The sequence below is a fragment of the Podarcis cretensis genome (genome assembly GCF_951804945.1).
Source record: "Podarcis cretensis genome assembly, chromosome: 13".
In the NCBI taxonomy this organism is placed as follows: Eukaryota; Metazoa; Chordata; class Lepidosauria; order Squamata; family Lacertidae; genus Podarcis; species Podarcis cretensis.
Genome location: NC_137182.1, coordinates 10,877,988 through 10,884,020, shown reverse-complemented (window position 1 = coordinate 10,884,020; position 6,033 = coordinate 10,877,988). Strand labels below are relative to the sequence as shown.

Below are 6,033 nucleotides of genomic sequence, written 5' to 3'. Positions count from 1 at the left end.
TTGGGGTTACAACTGGTGGAGTGTTTGGATTAGGCTCCCTTCGATGTGGAGCATAGGGTGGAGGTGGAAGCACCTCTTCCTCTGGTCCCTCAAAAATGGGTTTGAGTTTATTTGGCAAGATTCCTTTCCTAGCTTCGGCTTTTACAGCCAATAATTTGCATCGTTTGACTTTGCATTCCCTTATCCATGGAGGATTTTTATTTAATGTGCTCAGCCAAGAATCTATATATGAAAATTGTTCTGGGCACCCTCCAGTTTCTTTGGTGATATCAGACCAAAGTTTGCTTACTAAATTTATATCAAAGGTTCCCTGAGATGGCCATCCAGTATTTTGTTTTGGCCATTCTAATTCACATAACGTTCTCAAGTGCTCTGGCGTCATTTTGACTCCATATGCCCCTGAGAAGGCTTTCTTAAAATTATTTAACATACATTCAAGAGGTGTATTTCCCCCCTTTGAACCCCCAACTCCCATTGTATGGCCCTGTGAAGTATCCACTCAGTCACTCACGCACGCGCTTTGTGAGGTTCCTCGCCTAGTGAAGTCGCCTTACTAGGAACCGGAGTACTGCCCACTCCACACTCAGGTCAGCTACAGATTGCGCTGTACTTTCTCACACATACAATGCGCTGGATACTTCACCACACTCTACCTCCCAACCTTTCCCTACAACAGATCACCATCTGATGTACCCAGCCACCTAGCGTACTCAGTTCCCTCTTACTGAGACGCAGAAGTTTGATCAAGACTTCTCTTCCTCCCAATTAATTGGAGGGCCAAAAATCCCTTTGTGCACTTACCCTTGGCTGGTTCCCTGTTTATTTCTCTGGTTCCCCCCGGTCCGTCGCCGCCAGTGAGCAGGGTATCAGACAGACGAGACTTCTGCGTTTCCCTGGAAAAATTTCCCAGTGCGCGCTTGGGTAAGCAGTTCGTGGTCCTCCCTCTTGTACCCTGCCCAGTAGGGCGAAGGGGCTGCGTTCCAGCAGACCACTTATCCGAGTCACAGGGGCACCATAAAATGTAGCACCCTGCTTGTGGTTAACGCTTAGCTGGAATGAAATATTCAACGCAGCAATAGAGAAATTAACAAGGAACCTTAATTACCAGCTCACCTCGCCCTATTGCCCTCCAAAACAAATGGTTTAATCTCAAATTTTTATCTTAAACAGATGTCAAGGATCATCACTGAAAGATCTCCTTCCTTTGGAGGTCTCTAAACAAAAGCTTGACAAATGCTCTAATGATGTTTCCTGCTTGGCAAGGGGGGCTAGGCTGGTGGCTGATGGCCCCTGTGATCTCTTCCAACTATATGAAATAAGAATCTAGCATAAGGATTTAACATTTCTTAGCTTCTAATTCCTTTGCATAATTACATTTAAGCCAATATATTTAATACATAAATAACCTTTTAAAAGGAAAAGAAATCTTAAAAGGATCTCAGTTTAAGAAAGAAACAACTTTAGAAAAGACTTCCCAAAAATGCTCTCTTTCTGCCAGCCAGACCAGTTGCTTTTCAATTTGCTCTTGGCCTTTTTAACCTTAGGAAAATATGGCTCAAGTTTAATGGGAGGCACATGGTTTTATTTTACTATTTACCCACTCTTAATTATGTTTATCTCTTTTTTTATCTTCTGTAATATGTAGGGTCAGTGTAACCTTGGCTGTCAGCCTGTAATTCCCTTTGACTTTGAGAATTGTTTTCTGCTATAAATCAGGGGGCCCCCTTGTCTAGGAGAAAATACATTTTGCCAAGGTTCTTAGGCAGCTGCTCTTCTGCCTGGCATGAACATTTGAAAATCTTTAAGCTCATTTTAAAATACAGGCCCTGATCAAGCCTCAATAAAAATGCAGGCCTATGATTAGATGCCTCATTCCCCCCTTTCAAGCTCAAGGACCTTCATCCCAAGTGTCCTTGATAGCTTGACCTTCATCATATTCCTGAGGTAAAGCTCTATATAGGGCCATGATATGAGGTAGAGTTTCATTTGAAATCATCTTGCTAATTGTACTTCTAAAACATGAAATGATACATGGCACCATACATAAAACCATTACTACTACTGTCAAGAAAAACAAGCAAGACAATAGTATCCCTTTGAGTCCTGCGACATTAGGTAACCAGTTGGTGAGCCATCCCATATCCCATCCTTCCCATGTTTGTACTGGGACATGTGCTATATTCTCCATCTTTGTGGCCAACTCACGGATTGCCTCACCATTATCAGAAATGTTAAAGCAACAGGCATTCCCTGTCAAGTTCAAGACCTCCCTGCCTAACCCAGTCCAAAATCCTGCAACAGTTTAGTGACGAGGAGATCATTTCTTTCTCCACATTGTTTTTAAGGAAAAGGAGGGTGCTCTTTCAGAGAGATGCCGTTTGAAATGAAAACTCGCAGCTGGTCCTGCTCCTCCCAAAACTTGCTAATCTGAATTCCCACGAATGCAGAGTAATAATGCTTTTGAAAAACAAAAGGTAATTATGTTGAAAGGTAATTGTGTGTATGTGGTTGTAACCAAGATAACTGGTTACTTCAAAGAACCCTATGTTCTGCAGACTTGTGAAACACGTTCTCTGAGCAAAGAGTGGAGTTTCGCTTTATCTTTTCAACGTCTGACAAGGCTACTGCTGCTAGCAAACTCTCTTTACCTAGCAGGGTGATAAAACTATTTTTAATTCTGTTGTTTGTGGGTGGTTAATTCTGTTGTTTGTGCTCTCTGTTCTGTGAGCTGGCTAAGCGTTGGTTACCACAGTGCTTGAATACAATGGGCCTCCTGCACACAAACTCCTCACTTCCTCAGTACACGGTGTGTGGCTTCATTTCCAGTTTTGAACATATTGTACCTTCTTTATAGAAAAGCAATGCTTCAAGAAAGATGTTTTAACATAATTGAAGAGTACAAGAACCAGAAAGTTAACTTTCTGTGTGAAAATGTGCTTTTTAAAAAAATGAATGAAATAAGCCGAAGATAAAAGAGCATAAAGGAATACTGCCATAAAGCACGTTGGAAAATACACCTTTTATCATTACTTTCCTAAAAGCTGAACCTTATCAACAACAACAACAACAACAACAACAACAACAACAATACAGTGGTGCCACACAAGACGAAAAGAATCTGTTCCGCGAGTCTCTTCGTCTTGCGGTTTTTTCGTCTTGCGAAGCAAGCCCATTAGCGGCTTAGCGGATTAGCGCTATTAGCGGCTTAGTGGATCAGCTGATAAGCGGCTTAGCGGATCAGCTGATAAGCGGCTTAGCGGCTTAGCGGATCAGCTGTTAAGTGGCTTAGCGGCTTAGAAAAAGGGGGGAGGGGGAAAAAACCGCAGGAACTCGCAAGACATTTTCGTCTTGCGAAGCAAGCCCATAGGAAATTTGCTACTCAGGAACCAGGTTGGTTTCAGAGGTGTATGTTTGCAGTTTGACCTGCTTAGCTGCACACATGTGGTTTCTCGACTTTTTGCCTAATTAAAAGGGGAGTTACTTTCTGCACCGGGTGAAGGAAGGGATGTGGTAGGATAATTGGTTAATTGAAACTGTACTTAATTTGATCAAAGGTCTTGTAAGCTGCTGGTGAGGAGAAGTGATGGCTTGCAATGTTTGGTTGTTACGTTTTCGAAAATAAAACTAAGAAAAGGTATTGTGGACAACTGTTTATTCCTTTGCTCCATTCGCTGCGCACCCTCTGTGTTGATGAAGAAGTTCAAACAAAACTAACCCCCTTCCTGTTTGTTTCCTTGAAAAACCAGTCAAGAAACACACGAGGAATCATTTGGGTCACCCATTTGGCTTTGCTAGGTCCCTCCAGCACCCCATAACTTCAGGCTTCTGTGGTGGGGCCTGGTGAAGTCCACAACCAATCAGTGGGGCTTGGACATGTTGCTCATGGTTGTGTTGTTAACCAATTAACTGCTCTTGAACAAAGTGTGCCTGTCACTTTACATTGGGGAAAACCGTATTTTGTGTGTTTCTTAATAGCTTTTTGGTGTTTTGAAACCTTTTGAGTGACACAGAAGAAGTTCCAAAGGAAGAGGTTGCAGGAGATCACAATGAGTGGTTCACCTAATGAATTTTATTGGTAAGCCGTATTTTCTCCAAAAAAGGAGATATATGTACCTTATTTTGCTATGTGCAGATTTTCTGTGTTCTGATGTCTGGCAAATATTTTATATTTGTGCCATTGAATTTGGCATTGTGCCTTGGTTTCTAATTGAGACAGTTAGAAGATAAGAAATCTGCGATGGGGAGGTTATCTGTTTTTCGGACGTGATTGAGGATCGCAGAGCCAAAGGCAAAGAGGCCTGGAGAGATAAAATCAAATATGAAAATATCGTTGAGAGGCAGGACTGAGATATTGATACACTTTGAGGTTCAGACTGTGGAAAGTCATGAAACCAAAATTACAATTAAGAAGACAATTTGATCTTATTTTTTTATTTTTTTATTTTTATTGGATTATGATTTGATATGTTAATTGGATGTTTTTTATTGGAAAATTAATAAATGCTCTAACAAACAAACAAACAAAGAAATCTGTAATGTGGAAAGCCGGGACTGAAAAGATCCCTAGGTAATAACTACTTGTTGAAAAAAACCCCAAACGTATCTTGTAATTCATGACGTGAGATCTTCTGAGTAAGTCTGCCGTCTAGATCATTTGCATAGATTTCCATCCCTGGCACTTAATAACTCCCCCATTTTTATCCTCATCATGCAGAAGCTGGGCTGCTTGGTGGTGATAGTACCTGGGAGGCAAGAGTTCCGCCAACGACAGCATCATGCTACAAATGTGTTTGATTTGGCTCATCTTGAGTTTCTTTGAGGGTAACTTTTCACAGAGATGTCATTCCTTGCAAATTTCTCCGGCAGGCGTTACGGATTCAGTAACCTATTGTTCTTTTTTTCTCCTCTCCTCCCAGAAGCCAGAGGGCAGAGTGTCATCACCCAGACCCCAGCTTCTTTACAGGCGAATCTTGGGGACAGAGTGTCCATCCAGTGCAAAGCTTCCTCTTCCGTGAGTGATGATATGGCCTTATATCAGTTTAAACCAGGACAGAGACCCAAGCTACTTATTCATAATGCTACGAGCCATTTTGAAGGGACCCCAGATCGCTTCATTCAGAGTGACTTCTCCTTCACCATCAGCGACGTCCATGCTGAGGACGAAGCAGACTATTTCTGTGTCCAAGACTACAGCTTTCCTCTACACAGTGATACACTTCAGTACAAAAACCACCTCAGTGCATTAAGGCAGGGGAGAGAAATGAAACTGGTGTTTTGCAGCAGCAGCACCCCCCCCCCTTCTAGCTTGCTAGAAAGGAGGGTGAGAGAACAACTGAAAGCCCATGCAGATCAACCAAAAGAAAGCCGGGATTTTGGATTCTCTAAGAAGTTTGCTTCCAGTGAAGCTGTGTTAAAGAGGCAGCAGCTTCACCTCAACCTCAGTCCAAGGCTGCCTTGCACTGAGTCAAACTATTGGTCCACCCAGCCCAGGGCTGGATTAGCCACTAAGCAAGATAAGGACGCAGGCGGTACAGTGGTCTAAACCACTGAGCCTAGGGCTTGCCGGTCGGAAGGTCGGCAGTTCGAATCCCCGTGATGGGGTGAGCTCCCGTTGCTTGGTCCCAGCTCCTGCCCACCTAGCAGTTCGAAAGTAGATAAATAGGTACCGCTCCGGCGGGAAGGTAAACGGCGTTTCCGTGTGCTGCTTGGTTTTGCCAGAAGTGGCTTAGTCATGCTGGCCACATGACCCAGAGAAACTGTCTGCAGACAAATGCCGGCTCCCTTGGCCAGTAAAGCGAGATGAGTGCTGCAACCCCAGAGTCGTTCGCGACTGGACTTAACTGTCAGGGGTCCTTTACCTTTACCTAAGATAAGGACATGCTTAGGGCATCAAGAGAATGGGGGCACCACAGAAATATCTCATTGCCAAGTTTTTACATTAAAGGTCAAAAATTGCACTGCTGAGCATTCCTTTTCTGAGTTGAAGTATATTAAAAGATCCCAACAGAGCAGCCATGCGACAAGGCAAGCTGA

General features: G+C 43.2%; 1 long non-coding RNA gene across 1 annotated transcript; it reads left to right on the top strand.

Annotated features, from left to right (window-relative positions):
- The first annotated feature begins 4,056 nt into the window (after positions 1 to 4,056).
- Positions 4,057 to 5,144, top strand: LOC307201940. Its single transcript, XR_013832789.1, has 3 exons — positions 4,057 to 4,075; positions 4,715 to 4,821; positions 4,917 to 5,144. It is a non-coding gene; the product is annotated as an uncharacterized lncRNA (long non-coding RNA).
- Positions 5,145 to 6,033: the final 889 nt, after the last annotated feature.